Source organism: Citrus clementina, unplaced genomic scaffold, assembly GCF_000493195.1.
Source record: "Citrus clementina cultivar Clemenules unplaced genomic scaffold, Citrus_clementina_v1.0 scaffold_3, whole genome shotgun sequence".
Lineage (NCBI taxonomy): Eukaryota > Viridiplantae > Streptophyta > Magnoliopsida > Sapindales > Rutaceae > Citrus > Citrus x clementina.
Genome location: NW_006262339.1, coordinates 14,199,379 through 14,227,375, shown reverse-complemented (window position 1 = coordinate 14,227,375; position 27,997 = coordinate 14,199,379). Strand labels below are relative to the sequence as shown.

The following is a 27,997-nucleotide window of genomic DNA, read 5'->3' as shown; positions in this document are numbered from 1 at the left end:
AACAAACTAAAAAAATGAAAAAGAATAGAGTGCGTAGGATAGAAGAGAGGAGAAAGATTTTCTATTTTTATTTGCTGGCTGACTTAGTCTTACAATTGAGACATATATCTACTAGCTTCAATCTATTGATAATAAGCAACTGATCTAATCTGACTTAATATTAAACTAGGATTCCTAATATGACTAAGATTAAGTAAACTTGTAACATCACATTAATTACCACAGGTCTATGTGATCATTTTTAGAATAAAAGAGTTCTCATGACAATTTCATTAAATCATGGGTATCGCAGTTCTTTCTTCTTTTTTCATTCCATGACTATCTTAATCTGCAGCGTCCAAGAGGAAATAGACTAAATGAAACATTTGTGCCATTAGGCACGTTACCCTTCACAGAAGAGGACAAAAAATGTTTCAATAGAGTACCATATTTTGACAGTTATGCTCACATTTTCTAAATACAATGACATTTTGAAAGAACTATTTAGAAGATTGTTCATTGCTATTAATAGCTATAGATTCTGATCGCATTTTCCAAAAGAATGATATTTTTAAAGAAATTATAAAAGACTATATGATTTCATATGTGAAAAATTTTATGCATATCTTTTGTGTTTTGAGTGGGGATCGTCATAAGCATCGTTTTCATATTCTAACTAATAATTCTCTAAAGACGCTCTCAAACGTGTTGCATGTTTTTTTTTTTTTTTTGGGCTTTGGCTAGCTTAAATTTTTTATTTATTATTACCTTTAAGATTATTTGTCATTTGGTTTATTTGGATAGTCGTCTTTGGTGTGCTTGAATGATTTCTTCATAATTATTATACTGTCGGTGTACATGCATTATCGTAAAATTAACAATAGAAAAGGTCTCAATAATGCATGAACTATGCGTGTATGTAGCTAGCAACCACAATGATTTTATCACATATACAATAATCTCAAGCTCTCTGTAAATTTAAACCCTTATATAGCAAATTGTATCAACACAACAAACATAAGTTAGCTATCCTTCAAAAAATAAAAAAATAAATAAAATGAAGATTTCATTAGTAGCAACACTCTCTTTCCTTATTCTTGCCTTGGCCACAAAACCTCAGTTGGGCATGTCAGAATCTGAACCAGTCTTAGATGTCTATGGCAACAAAGTTAAGTCCAACTTCGAGTATAAACTTCTCCAAGTCAAAAATGGAACTAGTGGTGGATTAAGCATACATAGAGGCACAAATGGAGAGTGTCCGTTGGACGTTGTCCAACTAAGTTCTCCTACAGAAAGGGGTCAATATGTAAGTTATTACTGTATGATAATTCTACAGTTGTTCGGGAATCCACTGATCTCAACTTGATAGAACCAGTATGGACAGTTGGCAACTATAATGCTTCATTAGAAAAATGGTTTCTTACAATTGGAGAGTTAAAGAACAAAAAATAATTGTTTGCCTGGTGAGAAAGTTAAAGAAAATGATCAAGATTTGGAATTTCAATTTTATTCAATTCTTTTTATTTCTGGAATAATCTCCACTACTAATCGATTACACACATATATATATACACAAGTGCAACTACTCAGCTAAAGTTAACAAACAAACGAACTATTTACAACATGCTTAACAAAATTATCACGTGCATATGTACAAGTAGCTACATAATCACCTAGTGCCAGCTGGCAATACATGTCATCAACTTGCAATTGATTGTAGAAGCTTCTATGATCCTCTACTCTGCTGCAAATATGAGCCTTCTTAACATCCCCCCTTAAGCTCAAGAGTCTGCTAATGACATTGAGCTTAGACTTGAATTAGCTAAATTTTAGAAGAGATAAAGCCTTTGTGAGAATATTAGCAACTTGTTCATCTATAGGAGTGTATCTAACCTCTAATTGCTTCCTAAGTACTTTATCTCTAATATAGTGTATGTCCAATTCAATGTGTTTGGACCTAGAATAAAACACATGATTTCTAGCTAATATAAGTAATTGTTGCTTGAAGATATATGAGTACCTTTTTATAAGCAAGCCAATGTTGAAGTGTGGGAGCACTTAGATATTGACTTAATTTGTGAACTGAGTATGCAATATCAGGTCCGGTGAGTATTAATTATTGGAGCTCGCCAACAATGCTTCTATAGAGAGTTAGATCTTCAAATTCTTGCCCTAAAGATCCTTTTGCTGCTTTCTCTATTTTCTGACCTGTGCTGAAAGGTGTATCAGAACCTTTACAGTTCTGCATTGATGCTCTAATTAAGAGGTATTTGATATATTTTGTTTGTGATAAATGCATCCCATTATCTGTGTAACACACTTCAACACCAATGAAGTAGGATACTAGTCCCAAATCTTCTAAAGCGAAGACTTTACTAAGATTGGTAATGAAAGTTTCCAACAAAGAATAATCAGGTGCTATAATGAGAATATCATCCACATAGATTGATATAAGGATAATACCTCTTGTGTCATGTCTGATGAACAAAGAGGTATCAGCTTTGGAGTTGAAAAAAATCTAGCTTATAAGATACCCTTTGAGTTTATCATACCATGCTCTAGGAGCTTGCTTCAAGCCATAAAGAGCTTTGTTGAGTTTACAAACATAGCCCTCTTTGTTCTGAAGCCCTCTGGTTGTGTCATGTATATATCTTCTAAAATATCTCCGTTAAGAAAAGCATTGTTGACATCAATTTACCAGACTTTCCAACCTTTTATCACTGCCAAACTTAGTATAGTTCTAACTGTAGAATATTTTACTACAGGGCTGAATGTTTCTGAATAATTCACCCCTGTTGTTTGGTGAAAACTCTTGGCAACCAATCTTGCTTTGTGTTTAGAAACTGTACCATCTATATTATACTTGGTTCTAAAAACCCATTTACATCCAATCAGCTTATGTTAATGTGTCACAGGTACTAAAGTCCAAGTGTTATTCCTGGTTAATGCATCAAATTCCAACTGTATTGCAACTTTCCACTTATGATCAAATAATGTTTCATCAACAGTTGATGGTTCTAGGCTGTTATGTGCTGTTAAGAATGCTTTAGGGTTGAATATACCAGCTTTAACTATGGTAATCATAGGGTGAGTTGGTAGAGATTGTTGGGATGAGCGTGTAGTGTGTGTTAACGAGGGTAAATGAGAAGATGATGGTTGTTGTTTGTGTAAGGTAGATATGGAAGAAGGTTGAAAGTGTATTTGTGAGGGTGAAGCATCAGAGGTTGTGTTGTAAATGTCAGGTGAAGAGTGATCATTATAGTGATGAGATTAAGCTTCTTCTGCAGTGCCAGCTCTAAAGGTTTCTAAATTTCTATTAAGAATTAAAATAGTATGAGATTGAAGAAGATTGTAATGAACATCAGAATATTTAGATGGTGAGGTTAAGAATTTAGAATCTAATGAGTAAGGAAAAGAGGTTTCATTAAATAAGACATGACTGACTATAAAAATTTTACCAGAAGAATATATACATTTATAGCCCTTGTGTAAAGGGCTGTAACCCAAAAAGACACACTTTGAGGTATGGAAGTAGAATTTGTGAGTATTATAATCTCTTAAGAATGCAAATCATGAACAGCCAAAGACCTTGAGAAATTTGTAATTTGGTTTGATTTTAAAAACATATTCATAAGGTGATTTCATAGAGAGTATAGATGTGGGGAGTCTATTGATAATATATGTGGCTATATGGAAAGCGTCCCACTAAAATTTTATAAGCAAAGTTGCTTGAGCAAGTAAGGTAAGACCTAGCTTGGTTATGTGTCTGTGTTTTCTCTCAACTAAACCATTTTAATTATGAGTATAAGGACATGAGTGCCTAAATTGAATTCCTTCCTCATGAAGAAAGTTAACAAAAGATCTATACTCTCCACCCTAATCGGATTGAACACATTTAATAGACCTATCTAGCTGTTTTTTAATTTGATTTTTAAATATTCTAAAGACAACTAGTGTTTCATCCTTGGTTTTTAATGGAAATATCCATGTGAACCTTGAAAAATCATCAACAAATCTCACATAGTATCGGTAACCTTAAACTGAAAGTACAGGGGCAGGTCTTCATAAATCAGTGTATAAAACTTCTAATATATGTTTTGTTTTAGTTGTAGAAACTGGAAAATGTAATCTATGCATTTTTCCTATTTTGCAAGCATCACATGAATCAAGAAACTTATTTCCATTAAAATTCTTAAAGGCTGAACAAGAGTTTATTACATGACTCAAGACTTTGGAATTGGGATGACCTAGTTTCTTAAGGAACACAGAAACACTCAGCATACAATTTGGATTAGTACAAGATTCTATTGTAGTATACAAGTAGGTGCTTGTTTGATTACTGACAACTAAATTGACAACAAAGAACATAGACAAAGGAACAACTGAGATTTTGGATTGAGTGACTCCAAGAGGCTTTTGAAATGATTGAGAAGAGACTTTATTATAGGGAAACAATAACAATATGTATAAACCTTTTTCAGCTTTGCCCTGCAGTATGATCAAATTCCTCACTTTGTCCTTCACAAAACAAGATTTATCAGTAAACTCAATAACAACATTGTTATCTTTAGTTAACTGCGATATGCTAATAAGATTCTTAGATATTTGTGGAATAAGATAAGGAGCATATTGTTTAGTTTAAGTGTGATTGATTCAAAGGAATTATGCATTCTTAATACAACATTTCCAATGTGAGTTATGCATAAACCAGTACCATTACCAATGATAAGTTTAGAGTTACCTTCAAAAGGTTCTGACATAGTCATATTCCTCATATCATTAGTAAAATGGTGTGTAGCTCCACTGTCAAGGTACCCATTGGTATCAACTACACCATCAATGTCCGCTAAATATGCAGCTTTGGGATTTCTGTTTGGAGGAGGTTGTTGAGTGTTAGAAAATGCATATTTATAAAGGAGAAAACCGTCATTTTACATTTTAAGTCTTACTAACAACCCTTACTTTTATGTATTTAACCTTCTTGTGATTTAATTACATGTGTTTTATTTTAATTAAGTATTTTATGTATTTTAGGGGCATTATAGTCATTTCACAATAAAGGAGAGATCAAACGGCAAAACGGACATCACTTTTGAACTCAAGACGGTCGAAAACCTTAAGAGGAGCATAAAAGGAAAAATGGTACTATTTATATGTACGGTACTATTCACGTGTACGGTACTATCTACGTTACTGTTCACAACACTTTTCACATAGACGGATCGATGACGTGGCATTGACCGATGATGTGGCATTGACTGATGAGGTGTCACGATCCTGTTGGGCTAAAATTCTTATGTACTGTTGATGGTGACGTGGCAGCATATCAGTGGATGAAAAATCTCGCGTACGGTACATGCATCACACAAAATTATTTTCAACCAAACCGCGTTACTGTTCATCCGAGTCAAACCGTGTTACTGTTCATTCGCGTGGTCAAACCGCGTACTGTTGACTGATGACGTGGCGCAATCCTGAGCGTCCAAACTGTTTTTAATCCGATGGCCATGATTTACTCCATGTATCTATAAAAATGGGGCTCCCCCCCCTAATTTGATATCTCTGAATCCATTTTTGGGATCCATTTTCTGTAATTCCCTCTCCATCTTGTATTTTCTTCGTATTTTAATAAATTTCCATTTTGCCCCTAGTTCAATTATGAGTAGCTAATTTCTTTTCAAGCTTGAGTTGAAGGTGAAGTCTCAACATGTGTCATGGGCTTTATTTGGTAAATTTATTTTCTCTTCCCCTCTAGTTTTTGTGAATGTTTTGACTTCTCATCGATAAATAATACTAATCTTGTCTAGTACCGCCTTAGTTTCACCGGCCCTCTAGTACAAGGTTATTATTATTTGGCACGATAAGCCCTTAGCAGCATATTGATTAGAGCGTGGTTCATAAGGTGTGGATTCCCCCCTCATGATTTAATTGGCATTAATACGGATTATTTAGCCCATGATGCATGTTGATACGGATCCAGATACCCAAGTATGTCAATTTAATAGATTTTCTCTTCAATTTATTCTCTCTATTGCAATTCCGATTTTAGAATTTATTCCCGCCATTTTAATTTAAGTCTTAGCATATTCCAAATCACTTCCACCATAAATCCAACCACTCATTTACAAAATTAATTCTACACATAATTAAAATCCACCTCCTCGTGGGATCGACACTCGTCACCATTGATCTATACTACAATAGATTCGTGCGCTTGCGAGTACATTAAAATTTGCACAACAAGTTTTTGGCGCCGTTGCCGGGGAGGTAAGTAATTTTTAGAATTAATTTTTATGAATAATTTCTTTTATTTGTTTTCTTGTATTTTTTTTATTAAAAAAAAGTGAATCTACATTTAAAGGTTAGTATTTCTTTTCTTTTTCTCTTCTTTAAAATTCTGTGATTTAATTTTCAATTTATTTTTCTTTGTAATTTTTTTTATTTAATTAATTTAATTTTTAGTTAATTTATTTCACGTATTTATTTTTGTGTATTTTTATAGAAAGGTTGTAATAGCGCAATAAGGTTAGTATCGTAATTTCTCCCTTTTTCTTTATTTTTATTTGTTTTGTTCCCATCTTTATTTTTATTTTATTTATTTTGCATTTATGGTCGTAGGTCATTATTACCTAATCTTGAACCTATAGACTTTGAACTTGAGAAAACACTTCGCACACACAAACACGTTAAAAATAAAATGGATTTACAAGCACTACAGGAGAGGCCATTTAAGGATTATTTCAGTCCCTTAGCTAATTTTAGCACATCATGTATAAGATACCCAAATATAGCTGATAGGAGTTTTGAACTAAAACCTAGTGTGCTAAATTGTCTCCCCACATTCTATGGCTTAGAAAATGAGGATCCATATAATCATCTGAATGATTTTCATGCCATTTGTCAAACTTTTAAATATGAAAAATTTTCAGATGATGATGTTAAACTCAGATTATTCCCATTTTCTTTAAAGGATAGAGCTCGTTCATGGCTTAATACATTGCCTGCCAATAGCATTTCATCATGGGAACAAATGGTAACTAAATTTTTGAATAAATATTTCCCAGTGCATAAAACCAATGCTATTCGCAGGGAAATCTCGGAGTTTACCCAGAGAGAGGATGAGCAGTTTTTCGAAACATGGGAGCGATTCAATGGGCTACTCTTGAAGTGTCCACATCATGGGTACGAGAAATGGCACCAATGCCAATACTTTTTGGAGGGATTATTGCCGAATGTGCAAGAATGGCTAATGGCAACAAGTGGAGGAGAGCTAATGTCAAAAAGTGCATAAGAGATTTGGGAATTCTTCCAGCGACAAGCGGATAATTCCCAACAACGGAGTCGATCACTCAGGAATACTAGAAGAATTAAGGGAGTAAATGAGGTTCACATTGGCGAATCAAGTTTAGAAATTAAAGAAGTCAAAGCGATAATTGAAGGTCTCTCTCGACAAATAGCATCATTATCAACTGCTAAATCAACAGAGCCACATGACCATGACTCATACTCAGATCAAGCCAATGCCATAGGTGTAATGAGAAAACCATCGAATTACAACCCATACTCCAACACATATAACCCTGGATGGAGAGACCACCCCAATTTTTCATGGTCTCAAGGATTCCAACAGAACGGACCAGCAGCTCCAGCTCCACCAATTCCACAAAATCCTCAAGCCTCTCAGCCACCATTTAGACCATACAATCAGAACCAGAACCACTCTCAACCTAGACCATGGGAGGATGCATTCCAGAATTTCAGGAATGTTACTCACTCCACGATTGAGCAACAGAACCGCACCATTGATGGACAACGAAATGAGTTGAGAGCAGGCTTCAACTCATAAGCTCAATCAGTTTCAAGCCTCGAGAAGATGGTGGGACAACTTGCTTCTTCAGTTCAGACCTTGGCAATGACTGTTGAGAAAGGCAAGTTTCCAAGTCAACCAATGCCTAACCCTAAAGGAGTGCATGAAGCAAGTACCAGTTCACCACAGCAACATGGAGAAGTCAAAGCCGTCATGACCTTGCGAAAAGGAAAAGAAGTCGACAACAAAGTGGAGATGCCGGCGACAAAAGAAAATCAAATTGTACCTATAAATGTTGACGACTCATCACCGGAGGAGAAAGAAGAAACCAATCCACGAGAATACGTTCCCAAAGCTCCATTCCCCCAGAGGTTAGCTAAAGGCAAGAAGGGAAAATCCACAGGTGAGATTCTTGAAATCTTCAAACAGGTAAGTGTTAACATCCCTTTACTTGATGCTATTAAACAAGTTCCATCTTATGCAAGTTTCTTAAAAACCTTTGTACTAAAAAGAGAAATATGCATGTTCAAAAGAAGGCATTTTTAACAGAAAACGTTAGTTCTATCCTCCAACATAAAATTCCTTTAAAATGTAAAGACCCAGGCTCCCCTACTATTTCATGTAGCATAGGGAACCACACAATTGAGAATGCTTTGTTGGATTTAGGAGCTAGTGTAAATCTTTTGCCTTACTCTGTATTCGTGAAACTTGAATTGGGAGAATTGCACCCAACTCCAGTGGTGTTACAGCTTGCAGATCGGTCCACGAAAACACCTCGTGGTATTGTGGAGGACGTGCTTATCCAGGTAGACAAGTTCTATTTTCCTGTTGATTTCATTGTAATTGACACTCAACCAATACATGATTCAAGGAAGCACATCCCCATTATTCTAGGCCGACCTTTCTTGGCAACTGCAGATGCTCACATTCAATGCAGGACCGGAAATATGCAGTTGTCCTTCGGCAACATTACTATAGAGCTGAACATCTTCAACATTGCCAAACAACCTCACAGTGTAGATGATGAAATTGTTGATGTGGATTTAATTGAAGCATTAGTTGATGATACTTTTGTTTCAAACCTTAGTGATGATCCTTTACAAACATGTTCAACTCACTTTGGTTTGGATTTTGATATTGACAGATCGGTCGATGAGGTCAACGCCCTGCTTGACTCAGCACCATCTATGGACACTAATAAATTGAAGTCAAGAGTTGAGCAACTAGCACCATCAGAGAAGCAACTCATTCCATCATCAGAATCACCACCGAAACTCGAGCTCAAACCATTACCCAACACTCTGGAATATGCATTTTTGGGAGAAGAAAGTACTCTGCCGGTAATCATCTCATCATCCCTAAATGACGAACAAAAAGGTAAGGTCTTGGATGTTTTGAAAGAGCACAAAGGGGCATTAGGATGGACCATAGCAGACATAAAAGGTATAAACCTAGTAGACTGCATGCATTACATTCACCTTGATGAAAATGCTAAATCTACTAGGGAAATGCAACGTCTGTTAAATCCTAATATGAAATAAGTTGTTAGAACTGAAGTCCTTAAGCTATTAGATGCAGGTATCATTTACCCCATTTCTGATAGTTCATGGGTCAGTCCTGTACAAGTTGTCCCCAAAAAGTCAGGAGTCACAGTAGTTACCAATGCTGATAATGAATTGATACCCACTAGAGTAACTATAGGATGGCGTGTATGCGTTGATTATAGAAAATTGAATTCTGTCACACTTAAAGACTATTTTCCTTTACCATTTATTGATCAAATGCTTGATAGATTAGCAGGCCATGAATTTTATTGCTTTCTAGATGGCTACTCATGATATAATCAGATTTCCATAGCACCAAAAGATCAGGAGAAAACTACTTTCACTTGCCCTTTTGGCACATTTGCATATAGGAGAATGCCATTTGGATTATGTAATGCACCAGCTACATTTCAACGATGTATGTTAAGCATTTTTTCTGATATGGTTGAACGATTTCTTGAAGTCTTTATGGATGACTTTTCTGTCTTTGGTGATTCGTTTGATCAATGTTTACATCATCTAACACTAGTTCTGCAGAGATGTATCGAGAAGAACTTGGTCTTAAATTGGGAGAAATGTCATTTCATGGTAAAACAAGGTATTGTTCTCGGTCACATCATTTCGAGCAAAGGGATTGAGGTTGACAAAGCCAAGGTGGATCTCATTTCTAATCTTCCTCCACCCAAAACAGTCAGAAAAGTAAGATCTTTCCTTGGACATGCTGGTTTCTATAGACGTTTCATTAAAGATTTTAACAAAGTTTCTAGACCCTTATGCAATTTACTTGCTAAGGATGTACCTTTTATCTTTAATGATTCATGTCTTATGGCGTTTGAAAAATTAAAACAGTTGTTGACATCATCACCCATTATTCAGGCCCCAAACTGGAGCTTACCATTTGAGCTAATGTGTGATGCATCTGATTATGCAGTAGGAGCAGTATTAGGACAAAGAGTTGATCGAATTCCCCACGTTATTTACTATGCTAGTATGACATTAAATGATGCACAGTTGAACTATTCAACTACTGAAAAAGAAATGCTAGCAGTAGTGTTTGCATTGGAAAAATTTCGATCCTATCTCATTGGTTGTAAAATAATTATATTCACAGATCATGCTGCTCTTAAATATCTTCTCACAAAGAAAGATGCAAAAGCTAGACTAATTCGTTGGGTGTTACTTTTGCAGGAGTTTGACTTGGAATTCAAAGATAAGAAAGGCATAGAGAATGTTCTGGCGGACCACCTCTCTCGTCTCCATTTTGACACAATTACAGAATCATTACCATTGAATGAGTCATTTCCAGATGAACAATTAATGAATGTGGAAGTATTACCTTGGTATGCTGATATAGTTAATTATCTTGTTACAGGTAAACTTCCAGAGCATTGGACCAAGCAAGACAAGGCTAAATTCTTTGCAGAAATAAAGAATTTCTTTTGGGATGACCCGTATTTGTTCAAGTATTGTGCAGACCAAATTGTTAGACGATGCATCCCAGAAAGTGAAATTCCGAATATCCTTTCATTCTGCCATGAACAAGCTTGTGGAGGCCATTTCAGCGCTAAGAAAACAGCGACTAAAGTTTTACAATGTGGTTTCAATTGGCCAACTATATTTCGAGATGCTTACACTTTTTGTTCTTCATGTGATAGGTGTCAACAAATGGGGAGCATTACACGAAGGAACATGATGCCATTAAATCCAATTTTAGTGGTTGAAATTTTTGACGTATGGGGTATCGACTTCATAGGACCCTTTCCCCCATCTTTTAGCCATCAATACATATTGGTTGCTGTTGACTATGTATCGAAATGGGTAGAAGCAATTCCATGTAGGACCAATGATCACAAGGTGGTGATAGCATTTTTGAAAAGCAACATTGTTTCACGCTTTGGATTCCCTCGAGCAATAATCAGTGATGGTGGTGCCCACTTTTGTAACAAAGCATTCAAAGCTCTTTTGACAAAGTATTCAATTACACACAAAGTGGCAACCCCATATCATCCGCAAACTAGTGGCCAAGTTGAGATATCCAATCGAGAAATAAAGCACATATTAGAAAAAACGGTGAGGCCAGACAGGAAAGATTGGTCATTAAGACTTGATGATGCATTATGGGCATATAGAACGGCTTTCAAGACCTCGATTGGGATGTCACCCTACAGACTAGTGTATGGAAAAGCTTGCCACCTACCTGTGGAACTCGAGCATCGTGCATATTGGGCCATCAAGAAATTCAATTTTGACATGCAGCAAGCCAGCTCAGAAAGAAGATTACAGCTGGCAGAACTTGAAGAAATTTGCAATGATGCATACGAAAATGCCAAGATTTACAAGCAACGAATGAAAGTCTTCCATAATAAGCAAATTATGAGAAAATCGTTCACTTCAGGTCAGAAAGTGCTTTTATTCAATTCTCGCTTGCACCTATTCCTAGGTAAGTTACGCTCTCGTTGGTCTGGTCCCTTTATTGTTCATACTATTTTTCCACATGGGGCAATTGAAATTAAGGACCCAAAAAATTGTGTCACGTTTAAAGTTAATGGTCAAATATTAAAGCCATATCTAGAGTACCAACCACATGATGAATACACCAAAATAAATTTGAGTGACCCACCAAATTTGAATTGATTTTTTTTGCTTTTCGTTGATTTGATTTTTCTTTCTTTCTTTTTATTATTATTCTTTTGCTAATTGAAATTGTTTTTGCATAAGTGTGTTTATTTTACCATTAAGTTTTCTGTTATCATTTTTAATCATGAGTCTCATACTTAGACCGTTCCTCCTGAACATTCTTAAACCACTTCAACGTGTCAAAACTCATCTCAAAAGGCAGATTCAATTTTGTAAAACACAACGCATTTGAGCTCTACAACCACCAGAGTTAGTAGCCTATGTTGGGGGTTTAGAACGCCAACTCAGAGACATTGAGAGAAGTGTTTACGACATCCAGTTGGAGCTTGAGGTAAATTCAATAAGAGGACGATTTTAATTGTGTGTTTTAATTTGTTTTCTATTTGTGTGCTTTAGTTTGTTACCCCGGTAAAGTGGCGGATAACGGTACTCCGTGACAATCAAGTCGGTTACTTCAGTTTCCCATAATAACTGATATTCTGAGGCGAAGGTATGGACAAAAACGAGATTCTAGCGAAGCTTCACAAGCGATTTCCTTCACTTCCTCAGAATGCCCTCCTTATGATCTATAAAGCTCGGTCCGAACGCATGCGATTACTCATGAGGAATAACATACCTGCTGACATCCGCTGGTTAATCGAGGCTAAAGTACGATCGGCAGGTGAGTTACCTCCAAAATTTATTGCATACATGCCTGGTTGTGGTAAAGGAAATTATGCAAGAAAACGACGAGCTCGAAGAATTTCTGTTGCTTGTCATAAGTGTGCCAGAATGAGTTGCAATAAAAACCCATGTTCTTTAGGAATGATGTCTGATAACAGGGAAGATAAGATTCAATTCATTAGGGATGGCTTGAATAAGGAGTCATTGGATGATATCCTTTTGTCTCTTGAAACGCATCCTAGTGGATATGTGCAAGGAGCGATTCTCCAGTTATGGCCATTATTCCAGAAAGAGCATGCACGATATAGTCTCGGGAATCTGACTATAAACGACCCTGTTTGCCAATTTATAAGAAAACTGGATAGGAAGCCTATCCTCGACCCATAGAGGGCATTCAAGCCGTTTTTGGACGTAAAACCAGAGGAAGATGTGAGCCACAGTCGCAACTACCTGTAAATATCCTTTTACTTTATTGTTATTTTATTTCACTATTGTCTTATTGTTTGCATTATTGTCTTTAATAATTTTATTACTGTTTGCTTTTTCCTTTTTACTGTTTTCTTTTTGACTTGCGAACCACGTGCTTTACGCGTTATTTGACACTGACATATTACCTCATACACAACCATGACCCACTATCACCAAGACTCTTAAATGTGATTTCTTTTTTGTCAAGCACTCACAAATTGTGTTTGAAAAGTATCACAATGTCAGCTACTCCCAATAGACAATTCAAGAACATTTGTGTGCTTTCTGGATTTACATATGGCAAACATAAAGAGTTCGTTGAAGCAGCCATAGATCTTGGTCGAAGCATAGTAGCGAGAAAATTACACTTGGTGTATGGAGGAGGTAATCGAGGGTTATCAAAAATGGTCTCAGAAGCAGCTTTTATCAAAGGAAGTCAAGTGTTAGGCATCATCCCAAGAGTCTTAAAACTATTAGGCAATTCGTCTGACTCGTCAACTGGAGAAGAGTTAGTCATCTCAGGTATGCAAGAAAGAATAACTGAAATGCTTAATCATGATGATGCTTTTATTTTCCTTCCAGGAGATCTTGCAACATTAGAGGCACTTATCACGCTAGCATCTTGGGCCCATCTGCACATCTACCAAAAACCCATCGGTTTGTTAAATGTCAATAACTTTTATGATGGCTTTATCGCATTTCTTAACCATGCAATAAAAAACTATTTCATTCCTTCTAATGTGAAAAAACTTTTTATTTGTGCTCACACTGCTAATGAGCTACTTGATATGTTACAAGCTTATAAACCGGAGCCCGACCCCTGGACCTTTGTGTTGGAGCGCCCAAATAATGATGATAACAGTAGCCGCAGTAAGAAGTACAAATTAGATTTAACTCTCCGCTTGTAAATATTGTTTTCTGTGTTGCACTAACCAGGTGATGTCTTCTAAACTCTACTTCTTTCCTTTCAAACATTGAGGACAATGTTTCGTTCTGGTTGGGGGGAGGGAATAGTCGACAATTGTGAAATTTTGGTTAAGTTTTTACTAATTTTTGTTGTAGAAACTAACTGTTGCTAACTTTTTGTGTTGAAGATGGCTGAATATGGAGTGTAGTGACTCTAGAAACGCATCTTCATCGTTAAAAAAAAATTAAAAAACAAAAAAAAATTCAGACAGTTTCTTTTTCTTTATTATGTTTTTATGTTTATTTTTCTTCTTTTTAATTTCTCCTCTATAAATATACATTTTCCAACTTGTGAGTCGAAGATGGCTGAATATGGAGTGTAGTTCCTCTAGAAACGCATCTTTTTTTAAAAAAAAAATCATTTTGTTTTTCCATCATTTTAAGTGTAACTTTTCTAATTAGTTTTTCTGCATCATTTTCACATTTCTGCACGCATATTTTCCTTTCTTGTTTAGAATAGGTTGGGGGGTAGAATGTTGTTTTAAAAAAAAAATTGTGTGATTTGTTTTAACATTGGATGACATGATTAATTTCAAATTTTAGTATTTATATTATCTTTGGTCTTAAGTGATGTTACATTATGTTTGCTACTCTACATGTTGATGTCGGAGACAAATATGAGTTGCTTGAAGGAATGAACATGTCATAATAAGTACCAAGTAAGTTTTTGAGCCTATCATTTTTCTTGGAGAATAACCATTTTTCCCATCCTTTATACAGCTTAACAGTTTATTATTGTATACACGATCTCTAGATTTCTTTTGAGTTAACCCTTAAAAAAAAAATTCCAAATTTAAAAAAAAAACAAACAAGAAAAAAAAAAGAAAAAAAAAGTGTGTTGCTACATTGGTAGGCCCATCTAACTAGTAGATATGGATGATTATTTAGAGCCCTAAAAGACGATGGAAAGGCCATCTTTGTCCCGTTTGAGCCTTTCTAACCATCCCTTTTGTGAAATATCCATAGTTAACCATTTTGAGCCTTTTAAAAAAAAAAAAAACCTTTTATTTGTTTAACTTATCTTGACCCACTCCGATTTGGAGTATTACCCAATGTCTTATAAGTTCCATCACCTATTTATGTTTGAGAAAAATGTAAATAAGTATTTTTGTTCAGTGAAGTTATGCCAAATAAAAGCAAAAAAAAAAAACAAAACAAAAATTGTTGTTTCAAAAGAAAAATAAAAAAATAAAAATAATAGGTAAAATCCACCTTGCAACTTCCAAAAAAAAAAAAATTCTCCGCATTTTTCTCAAACATACACTTTATTTTCCTTATTTTCCTTATTTCCCTTCTTTCTTAGCCATATCCCTAGCCTACGTTACGTCCTAATAAAAGTCCTTCTTGATTTTAGGGAACTATAGTTTGAAGTAGAAGCTAGTTATATGGGCTAAAAAGATGTAGTGGTGCATAATAAAAATAAATAAATAAATAAAAGAAAAAAAAAGATAAATAAATCGGGTTGACTAGCATTTTTATTTGACTTGAGATCATATTATTTCTAAGCTGAGGGCATATTTATTTCATCTTGGTGAGAGCATGTGATATCACTTCTTTATTATTTTCTCTCTCAATTACCATTCATTAGAGTGACTATTTTTATTGGTTTTAATTTCTTTGTGAGAGTGTCACTACTTCCAGTGAGATTTTGGGGTTTGACATGTCATTCTTGAAAGTAGCTATAACAAAGTCTACTGGGCTGATTCATGTGGATGGTTGATGTGAGTGTGATGTTGCTTTAGACTGGAGATAATGCTTATACTTTTATTTGATTGCTATCATTAATCTGATGGAATAAATACGAGTGTTTCTATTAAAAACAAAAAAAAATTATTTTGAATTTGAATTTTGTTTTCACTTTATTTGCTAGGGACTAGCAATAAGCTGGTTGGGGGGTGTGTTGAGTGTTAGAAAATGCATATTTATAAAGGAGAAAACCGTCATTTTACATTTTAAGTCTTACTAACAACCCTTACTTTTATGTATTTAACCTTCTTGTGATTTAATTACATGTGTTTTATTTTAATTAAGTATTTTATGTATTTTAGGGGCATTATAGTCATTTCACAATAAAGAAGAGATCAGACGGCAAAACGGACATCACTTTTGAACTCAGGACGGTCGAAAACCTTAGGAGGAGCATAAAAGGAAAAATGATACTATTCATATGTACGGTACTATTCACGTGTACAGTACTATCTACGTTACTGTTCACAACACTGTTCACAAAGACGGATCGATGACGTGGCATTGACCGATGACGTGGCATTGACTGATGAGGTGTCACGATCCTGTTGGGCTAAAATTCTTATGTACTGTTGATGGTGATGTGGCAGCATATCAGTGGATGAAAAATCTCGCGTACGGTACATGCGTCACACAGGATTATTTTCAACCAAACCGCGTTACTGTTCATCTGAGTCAAACCGTGTTACTGTTCATCCGCGTGGTCAAACCGCGTACTGTTGACTGATGACGTGGCGCAATTCTGAGCGTCCAAACTGTTTTTAATCCGATGGCCATGATTTACTCCATGTATCTATAAAAAGGGGGCCTCCCCCCTTTAATTTGATATCTCTGAATAATTCACCCCTGTTGTTTGGTGAAAACTCTTGGCAACCAATCTTGCTTTGTGTTTAGAAACTGTACCATCTGTATTATACTTGGTTCTAAAAACCCATTTACATCCAATCAGCTTATGTTAATGTGTCACAAGTACTAAAGTCCAAGTGTTATTCCTGGTTAATGCATCAAATTCCAACTGTATTGCAACTTTCCACTTATGATCAAATAATGTTTCATCAACAGTTGATGGTTCTAGGCTGTTATGTGCTGTTAAGAATGCTTTAGGGTTGAATATACCAGCTTTAACTATGGTAATCATAGGGTGAGTTGGTAGAGATTGTTGGGATGAGCATGTAGTGTGTGTTAACGAGGGTAAATGAGAAGATGATGGTTGTTGTTTGTGTAAGGTAGATATGGAAGAAGGTTGAAAGTGTATTTGTGAGGGTGAAGCATCAGAGGTTGTGTTGTAAATGTCAGGTGAAGAGTGATCATTATAGTGATGAGATTAAGCTTCTTCTGCAGTGCCAGCTCTAAAGGTTTCTAAATTTCTATTAAGAATTAAAATAGTATGAGATTGAAGAAGATTGTAATGAACATCAGAATATTTAGATGGTGAGGTTAAGAATTTAGAATCTAATGAGTAAGGAAAAGAGGTTTCATTAAATAAGACATGACTGACTATAAAAATTTTACCAGAAGAATATATACATTTATAGCCCTTGTGTAAAGGGCTGTAACCCAAAAAGACACACTTTGAGGTATGGAAGTAGAATTTGTGAGTATTATAATCTCTTAAGAATGCAAATCATGAACAGCCAAAGACCTTGAGAAATTTGTAATTTGGTTTGATTTTAAAAACATATTCATAAGGTGATTTCATAGAGAGTATAGATGTGGGGAGTCTATTGATAATATATGTGGCTATATGGAAAGCGTCCCACTAAAATTTTATAAGCAAAGTTGCTTGAGCAAGTAAGGTAAGACCTAGCTTGGTTATGTGTCTGTGTTTTCTCTCAACTAAACCATTTTAATTATGAGTATAAGGACATGAGTGCCTAAATTGAATTCCTTCCTCATGAAGAAAGTTAACAAAAGATCTATACTCTCCACCCTAATCGGATTGAACACATTTAATAGACCTATCTAGCTGTTTTTTAATTTGATTTTTAAATATTCTAAAGACAACTAGTGTTTCATCCTTGGTTTTTAATGGAAATATCCATGTGAACCTTGAAAAATCATCAACAAATCTCACATAGTATCGGTAACCTTAAACTGAAAGTACAGGGGCAGGTCTTCATAAATCAGTGTATAAAACTTCTAATATATGTTTTGTTTTAGTTGTAGAAACTGGAAAATGTAATCTATGCATTTTTCCTATTTTGCAAGCATCACATGAATCAAGAAACTTATTTCCATTAAAATTCTTAAAGGCTGAACAAGAGTTTATTACATGACTCAAGACTTTGGAATTGGGATGACCTAGTTTCTTAAGGAACACAGAAACACTCAGCATACAATTTGGATTAGTACAAGATTCTATTGTAGTATACAAGTAGGTGCTTGTTTGATTACTGACAACTAAATTGACAACAAAGAACATAGACAAAGGAACAACTGAGATTTTGGATTGAGTGACTCCAAGAGGCTTTTGAAATGATTGAGAAGAGACTTTATTATAGGGAAACAATAACAATATGTATAAACCTTTTTCAGGTTTGCCCTGCAGTATGATCAAATTCCTCACTTTGTCCTTCACAAAACAAGATTTATCAGTAAACTCAATAACAACATTGTTATCTTTAATTAACTACGATATGCTAATAAGATTCTTAGATATTTGTGGAATAAGATAAGGAGCATATTGTTTAGTTTAAGTGTGATTGATTCAAAGGAATTATGCATTCTTAATACAACATTTCCAATGTGAGTTATGCATAAACCAGTACCATTACCAATGATAAGTTTAGAGTTACCTTCAAAAGGTTCTGACATAGTCATATTCCTCATATCATTAGTAAGATGGTGTGTAGCTCCACTGTCAAGGTACCCATTGGTATCAACTACACCATCAATGTCCGCTAAATATGCAGCTTTGGGATTTCTGTTTGGAGGAGGTTGTTGAGTGTTAGAAAATGCATATTTATAAAGGAGAAAACCGTCATTTTACATTTTAAGTCTTACTAACAACCCTTACTTTTATGTATTTAACCTTCTTGTGATTTAATTACATGTGTTTTATTTTAATTAAGTATTTTATGTATTTTAGGGGCATTATAGTCATTTCACAATAAAGGAGAGATCAAACGGCAAAACGGACATCACTTTTGAACTCAAGACGGTCGAAAACCTTAAGAGGAGCATAAAAGGAAAAATGGTACTATTTATATGTACGGTACTATTCACGTGTACGGTACTATCTACGTTACTGTTCACAACACTTTTCACATAGACGGATCGATGACGTGGCATTGACCGATGATGTGGCATTGACTGATGAGGTGTCACGATCCTGTTGGGCTAAAATTCTTATGTACTGTTGATGGTGACGTGGCAGCATATCAGTGGATGAAAAATCTCGCGTACGGTACATGCATCACACAAAATTATTTTCAACCAAACCGCGTTACTGTTCATCCGAGTCAAACCGTGTTACTGTTCATCCGCGTGGTCAAACCGCGTACTGTTGACTGATGACGTGGCGCAATCCTGAGCGTCCAAACTGTTTTTAATCCGATGGCCATGATTTACTCCATGTATCTATAAAAATGGGGCCTCCCCCCCTTAATTTGATATCTCTGAATCCATTTTTGGGATTCATTTTCTGTAATTCCCTCTCCATCTTGTATTTTCTTCGTATTTTAATAAATTTCCATTTTGCCCCTAGTTCAATTATGAGTAGCTAATTTATTTTCAAGCTTGGGTTGAAGGTGAAGTCTCAACATGTGTCATGGGCTTTATTTGGTAAATTTATTTTCTCTTCCCCTCTAGTTTTTGTGGATGTTTTGACTTCTCGTCGACAAATAATACTAATCTTGTCTAGTACCGCCTTGGTTTTACCGGCCCTCTAGTACAAGGTTATTATTATTTGGCACGATAAGCCCTTAGCACTGTATTGATTAGAGCGTTGTTCATGAGGTGTGGATTCCCCCTCATGATTTAATTGGCATTAATACGGATTATTTAGCCCATGATGCATGTTGATACGGATCCAGATACGCAAGTACGTCAATTTAATAGATTTTCTCTTCAATTTATTCTCTCTATTGCAATTCCAATTTTAGAATTTATTCTCGCCATTTTAATTTAAGTCTTAGCATATTCCAAATCACTTCCACCATAAATCCAACCACTCATTTACAAAATTAATTCTACACATAATTAAAATCCACCTTCTCGTGGGATCGACACTCGTCACCATTGATCTATACTACAATAGATTTGTGCGCTTGCGAGTACATTAAAATTTGCACAACAGAGGTCTATAAGCACCAGAGATAAAAATTCTTTAAGTTTTCATCAGATGTTTGCAGTATAACCAGTTTTAAAGCAAATTTGACAAGTTGGTTTATAAGCATTCCACTGAGGTTTATGATTCATTTGTTGCCTATTATTGAGATTACTGCTGCCAACACCATAGTTCTAATTTCCTGCTTCTGCTCCCCTTTAATTATCACTTTGATAGCCTATGAGTTGACCTTTTGAACCAAGCATACTATTACTAGGACCTCCACTGTAACCATTGCCAAAATGTTCAACATTGTCAAAACTAGGAGAGTAATTATAATTTCCAAATCCCCTGTCACCGGACTTATTTCCTTTCTTAAAGCCTCTGTTTTGAGCAAAATTTTCTTCAAAGTCGTGCTTAACATCCATGCCAGAAAGCATATGTGCTTGTTTCTCAATTCTAGCCTCTTGAGTCAACAACATAGCATAAGCTTCATTCAAAATCATTTTGCCAACACCTACTTGACTAGTAATATAGGTAGCAATAGAATTATAATTTGGTCCTAGTTCTGAGAGCACATGCAGAATCAAATCATCATTGCTTAAGGCACTTCCTGTTGCAGCCATGTTATAAGCAATATTTTTCACTTTAATGAAATATTTAGTGATTTTCATGTCATCTTTTCTAGTTGCGTTCATCATATATCTCAGATGCAAGAGTCTGGATTTTGATTGCAATCCAAATTGAATTTCAATAGCTTTCCATAGCTCAAGTGAAGTTTCCAGATTAAACACCAAGCTTATGATACCTTTACTCATTTATGAGAGCAACCAGCCCAGAAGTACTTGATCTTGTGCCTTCTAGTTTGTAAATTCTAGATTCTCAATATATCTGAGCTCATTGTCAATCCTCTAAGCAATATGAGAAGGAGGAGGAATGGAGGTTTCATCAATGATTTTTTCTAGCCTATTGCCACATACAGAGGCCAATACTTGAGATCGCCAGATCAAATAGTTTGATTGATCCAGTTTCACAGGTGTATTAAAGGTAAATGAGAAGTTTGTTGAGCTCACATTAATATTTGAATTTTGATTTGATGAGGCAAGATTCACAAATGCCATAACTGGCTTTGATACTAAGATAAAGAACAGAAAATAATTGTTTGGCTAGTGAAAACGTTAAAGAAAATGATCAAGATCTGTTATTTCAATTTTATTCAATTCTTTTTGTTTCTGGAACAATCTTCCACTACTAATCGATTACACACATATATATACACAGGTGCAGTTACTCAGCTAAAGTTAACAAACTAACTAACTATTTACAACTTGCTTAACAAAATTATCACGTGTATATGTACAAGCAGCGGCATAACCACCTGGTGCCAGCTAGCAGTACATGTCATCAACTTGCAACTGATTGTAGAAGCTTCTCTGATCCTCTGCTCTGCTACAAATATGAGCCTAATTGTCGGCCACCCAAGAACTAAAACGTTGCTAAATTAGTTTAAGCTTCAGAAAGTTAGTGTCAATATATACAACTTGTTCATTGTCCATTTGTTTGTAATTCTTGTGTTAAAGTCTGTAACAAAATCGGTATCTTTTATGTGGACGGCATTCGACGTCTGGTTCTGGTTCTTGATGATGACCAGCCTCTGCGGTTGGTGTTATTCTAGCTCGTAATCCTTCAAGATCCTCAATGTCTATATAATGAAGGACCTAGCTATATTATATATTCTGAATAATATATTAGGCTAGCTAGTACTCTAATCTCTATGATTAATAGTAAATGAATAGCTAGCCTAGGATTTATATTTCTGCTGTTAATTTCTACTTTGTTATGTGTAAAAGGGGAAAACAAAATAACGATTGATTCCATGACATTTTGGAGTGAAGCCTGAAGAGGTTGCTAGGTTTGAGTGTTTAACATGGAGGCAATTGTTATTTTCTATGATTTAAGAATGCGTCTTGATGGCAACTCCACTCATTGGATTTATACATACAAATGACTATAAAAGATGTCTCTTTTTTTAATAAGGATTTATTAGAATATTTTCTTATTTTTTAGGATTTTTATTTAAGGAATAAATAATTTCTCCTTCGGAACTTAACTTACTCAAGAAAAAATATAACTTATATAAAAAAAGAAATATATCTTCTAAAGAAATAATCACTATATATAGGAAAGTTGATATTTCTAGTGTGATAAAAAGCGTAGGTAGAATTGGGTGTTGATAGAATTTTTGGGTGTGAGGAAAATATTAGAGTAATTGTAATAATTTTTCACGTATTGAATTTCTATTTCTTCGTTCTTGACAGCCGTGTTTTTTTATCTTGTACAAGGGTTTTTTTACATAAGTTCTTATATTGTATGATTTTGAGGATGGGATGGAATTAAAATTTTCCTAAAATAATTCACATTTGCAACAGAAAAGCGGGTCACCTCGGCGAACACCCTTACTACAAGAAGAGAACCGCTGGACAGATCCGTTAATCAAGATAGGTAGCCGATAAAAGTCGAGTGAAAGGCCAACTGAGTCAGAGCCCGTGGAAGAAATTCCCATTGGAGAGTACCTAAAGCCTTGGCGATATCAATATTTAGGCCCAAATTTCTACCAAGGACTTTCGATCCAAAAGGATAATATCTTCCGGAACCATACATGTACTATATTGGATGTGTCCACCTTTTATAAAGGCAACTTGCTGAGGAGAGGCCAGCTTAGACATAATCAGGCTTAAATCTGTCGGCCAATATTTTAGAAATAGTTTTGAAAATGAAGTTGACAACAGCAATGGGACGAAATTGACCAACCTCAGTGGATCCGTGCAATCTCTGAATCAAAGCCACACAATTAGAATTTAAGTTCAGGAGAATCACACCCTCCTTTAAAATTACTAAATATACTAAATAAGATCATTCTCAATAATATCTAAAAACCAATGGAAAAATAAGCCAGGAAAACCATTAAGACCTGGGGCACTAGCGGCATCTAAACCAAAAATACCATCCTTTTTCCAGACACATTAGGAACAATAGTTAGCATATCATTATCTTTAGGACTAGCTTGGTGATAACATTACAAATGGAGAGATCTGTATTAGAATCCGAATTCTCAGCATACAAATTTTGATAAAAATTAAACACTGTGAGAATGGATTCAAGTTTAGTTTCTCTTTTTACATCAATTGGAAATCTTTTTTTTTTTTTTTTGGTTAGATTCAGAGTAGATGTCGACTTGTTTAGTACATCAATATCATAAACACATTTCAATTCTCATAGCTCCCACTTATTTTAGAGTGAGGAGGGGGATTTCCACTTTCATTGAATTTCCACTCCCACCTCTTTCTTTTTACCCTTATTTTACTAAATATAATATAATTATATTTACTGAAATAAAAAATTGTTAAATTTATTTAAAAATAATAATATCATATTTATTTCAATATTATTATTATATTATTTAATAATATTGCATTCATAAAAAATAATAATATTAAACTTATTTAAATATATATTATAATATTTGGTTAAAAATAATAATTTACATTAATTCTAAGTTAAAATTACTTTAAAATTATATTATAATATTCATAAAGAATTAATAATATCATTACATAATATCTTTATTTGAAAATGTAATATTATTATATTTTTTTAATATCAATAATTAACAACAATAAATAGTTTATTCTAAGAAAATATTAATTTTGTACTATATTATTAATAATAATGTTTCATTTGTGTTTCTCTTATCAGTAATTTTTAATTTACATGATTAAGATTAGAATTAATAAAAATTGTGATTTATCTAATTAAAAATATTAATAATTACTATTAATTTATTTAATTAAAATTAATAATAAAATAATATTTTATTTTACAAATATATTTTTTAACTCACTTTATAATTAAAAACTGCAATTCTTTAAAATAAGGATAAAACTATAATTTGAAATAATTCACTCATAAACCAAGACAAAGTAAACACATAAATTTTGATTTCTCTTTCACACGCTCATTCCAATGTAAGTAACAAACTACTCACAATCTCTCTCTACAATTTCAATCCTAAGATTTGCACTCCAATTTAAGAAGTAAATACTACCTAGAGATGTTCACGGATCGGATTTTAAGGATTGGACATCAATTCATATCCGATCCAAGATTTTACATATTATAAATTTTCAATCAATCCAATCTACAAATTAGTGAAATTCAATCCAAATTCAATCCATATGTTTGCAGATCGGATGCGGATTTGACTCAATCCATATCCAATCCACCATTTTACATATTGATGTACGAATTTAAAATTTTAAGCCTGTCCATTCTACGAAGTAATTAAATTAAAAAATCTAATATAAAAATAATTTTACTACCGATAAAATTCAAAATTGAATAAAATTTAAAGAAATTAATTGTTTAAATAAAGCTAGAATAATACATTCAAAATTTCAAGATATAACATTCTGAAAAGAAAAAAATCTCATTTATTTAGATCAATACATGAAAATTAACTAAAATTATGAATTTAAATATGTACAAAAGTTGAATATTGAGATCTTAAATGTAACACAAGAAAAATTAAGAAACTTAAAGAGTTTGAAAAGAAAGTAAGAAATTATAAGTACTTTAAGTGGTGAAGTGAAACAGTGATGGCTTGTGTGTGCGGTGACGTAGAGGTTTGGTGTTACGTGCAAATTAAATGTTTTGTTTGGCTTAGGGTTTTTTGTTCTGCTTTAGAATTTTTAATATTTAGGAAGCTATATTTGCTTATTTAATTATTTTTTATTTAATATTATTATCAGATAAGATATAACATGGTGTTAATTTAACTATATTTTAACTTATTTATTTATTAGTAACTAACAATGCCAGATTTATAAGTTTTATTTTTAATTAAATAATTTTTTTTTTGTAGATTCATGGATTTTTGTGAATTTACAGAAGTAAATCCATATCTAATCCACCGACTGTGGATTTTCAAATTTTCAATCCCTTCAATCCACCAATCCATAGATCATATTTTTACAGATTAGATGGATTGAGCGGATCAAATTGAATTCAAACACCTCTATTTACACTTGGTATCAATTAATATAGTAATTCATATAAGTTACTATATATTTCAAGACAGTAAAATCATTGTTCTCTTTTTTCTACAATTGGCTACTAAACTCAACTGAAAATCTAAGGGCTATGATGTTTTATTATCTTTTTGATGATGAATATCAAGAGACACATACATTTCAAAATTGCCCTTTAAAATATAAGTTTTTCACATCATAAAATCATATTTAAAAAAAAAATTGTCTGAGACTCAAGATTTTTACAGTTTTTTTCTTTTTAAATTCCATAACTTGCTTCTTTTATTCTTGCTCTTTCATGTTGAAGCTCATAATCTTTTTCTTCCAGGATAATTGACCTTCCCAAGATGATACCACAAATTGCTACACCAAATGTATTCTATCATGTATTAAAGAAAAACATTAATAAATATATCAGTAATGACAAGAATAATGGTGTCTATAGATTAAGAAAACATAAGTTTCGATATTTTTTTAATCCATTTCATTATCTAAATTTAAAGTGAAGAATACTATAATATATGGCAAAATACATTAAATTAGCAAGCACTATAGTACTGATAGTGCCTAGATTCAACTATAATCGATGGCATCCACTTTTACTGCTTTTGATAACTTGCTGATCAAGAAAACTATCTCAACTTTCCCCACATTAATCAATGCTTGACCAGCCACCAACGGCCGCATTGGCATCTGGTGGTGGTGCTTTGCCACCGCCGAAGTAACCCCCTCACCGGTGACCTTACCATTAGTCGATAGCCCCTAACACAACCGTTTCCTCTTCAAAACTCTGGCCTTAGGTAGTGGGTCTTTCACCAAAACTAACTGCTTACTGCTGCTGTTTTTCCGACAGTTGGTGACGACTCCCACCGATCACTACTGCCACCCTTGGCTTACCCTAACATAAGCCAACCACCACTGATGTCATAGCAGCCGTCATTGACTACTTCCACAACAAGAATGCATTTTACCTACCTTCTAACTTAGCCGTTATTACTTTTCCAACCACCATCGTCGATGATTTCCACTCACGCCCACCCTTCCCAATTACCTTGTGCTGCCATATCTTTTGCAAACCAATGCAACCTCACTTCCACATGATTTTTAATGCCACCACACTATCGAACATAATCTAAACATCACCTAACTCTTTTGCCTCCGCCTGTGTTGGATGCGATTGCCTACATCTCAACGAACCATTACTCAGCCTTATCTGGGCCAACAAAACATCCCTTCGCATCCTGTAATAGTTTCGCCACCAAACCCTAGTTTAATTATGCATCCCGTCCCCCACTGCATTCCCATATAGCCACGATGTTGCCACAGCCATATCTTTCTTTTGATCCACACCTACCACCACCCTTCTTGATTGTGATCACTCTTATCGCCTCCTTTATGATCTTCAACAGCCCCATGACCATATATCATAGAGACAGCCTACTGCCTATCATATGAACCAAACTTTAAACTCTTCACACCGACTAAGACAGCTCATTCAACTTCCACTACAAGAAAATTGGGATAAGGCAACATCATTTTAACAACGTGCACAGATGGAGTGTTGTTAAATTTATTATTTAACAACAATCATAAAATGTATGTTGGTAAATATAAAGTTTTAGCAACATGCAACAAGTGATCGTTGTGTAAAACCTTACCACAACGAGCAATCATTTGTTGCGGTATAAAAGTATGTCATGACAACATTTAAAGTTTGCATGTTGTAGTTAGTTATTAAGACAACATTGAATTGCCTGTTGCATAAATTATTATTTAAATAACAACGTTTATATGTTGCATGTTGTTAAAAATTATTTTTTGTAATTTTTTTGTTAACTCATCAATTTAATATGAAATTGGTGAAATTAAAGCATAAATAGGTGCTTATGAAATTTATACATAAAAATATTATAATAAATAATTTCTTGAGTATGTCATTAACTACGATATTTTTTAAAATTAAAATAATAGAAAATAATATGCAATAAATAAAAAATTCATTTCGCGCACGAGGGTTATCTAGGGCGGTAACAGGGGAAAAAAACAAAAAAGATAAAATGAATTAGTGAAGCCCTCGGTTCACTTTACTCTTTCTCTGCATTTCAAGCAAATAAGTCTCTTAATCTTCATTGTAATAATATCTACCTACTAAAGAAAATGAGTGAATCAGGTACTCTTCTTTTCAATTTCATTCATAAAGCTCACTTTCACTTTTCTAATTTTATTTCATTAATAATTTACTCTTTTCCCTAATTCTTTTTTAGAAGGTTTGCGTCTTTGTCCTGTACTTCTTCTTAAAGCGTTCGACATGGTTGCAGATTCAATTCATTGCTTTGGTAAGTGGCAAAATTCTTTATTGTTTGTGGGGTTCATATGTTATGACATGAATCAAATAATTTTTTTTTTTTTGGTGGCGGGTCATTGAAGTCAATGGATGTTTTTCTTCGCCAAGTGTTTGGTTTATTTATTTACATGGAACAAATGATTTTGAAGATTCTCTTTTATTTTTCAAGAAAAATAGATTTTATAAAAGTAATTTAAATGAGTAAATATTACTATTGAGATGGACTATGATTTTTTTTAATTGAGTCGCAGAATTTTAATCTCTTATTGGTGTTATTGAATTTATGAAACAGATAAGTTACTTCTGTTAAAGCCAATAAACATAGTCTCCTGCATCAACAGTGACTTCTTAGGATATAACTATAAAGCAAACTTGAGGTATTGTTTCCTCGTATAATTAAAATTCTAAATGCAATTTCTTTGTTTCATGTTTGCTTTACAAAATTTTTTGCAGTATAACATATTTTCTCTGTTTCTTGTTTGGTCATTG

General features: G+C 34.0%; 1 non-coding gene and 1 pseudogene across 1 annotated transcript; one reads left to right on the top strand and one right to left on the bottom strand.

Moving 5' to 3' along the window:
• Positions 1–1,036: 1,036 nt before the first annotated feature.
• On the top strand, positions 1,037–21,787 carry LOC112099592 (annotated as a pseudogene).
• Positions 7,061–7,164, bottom strand: LOC112100514. The gene has a single exon (XR_002906882.1). It is a non-coding gene; the product is annotated as a small nucleolar RNA R71 (small nucleolar RNA).
• Positions 21,788–27,997: the final 6,210 nt, after the last annotated feature.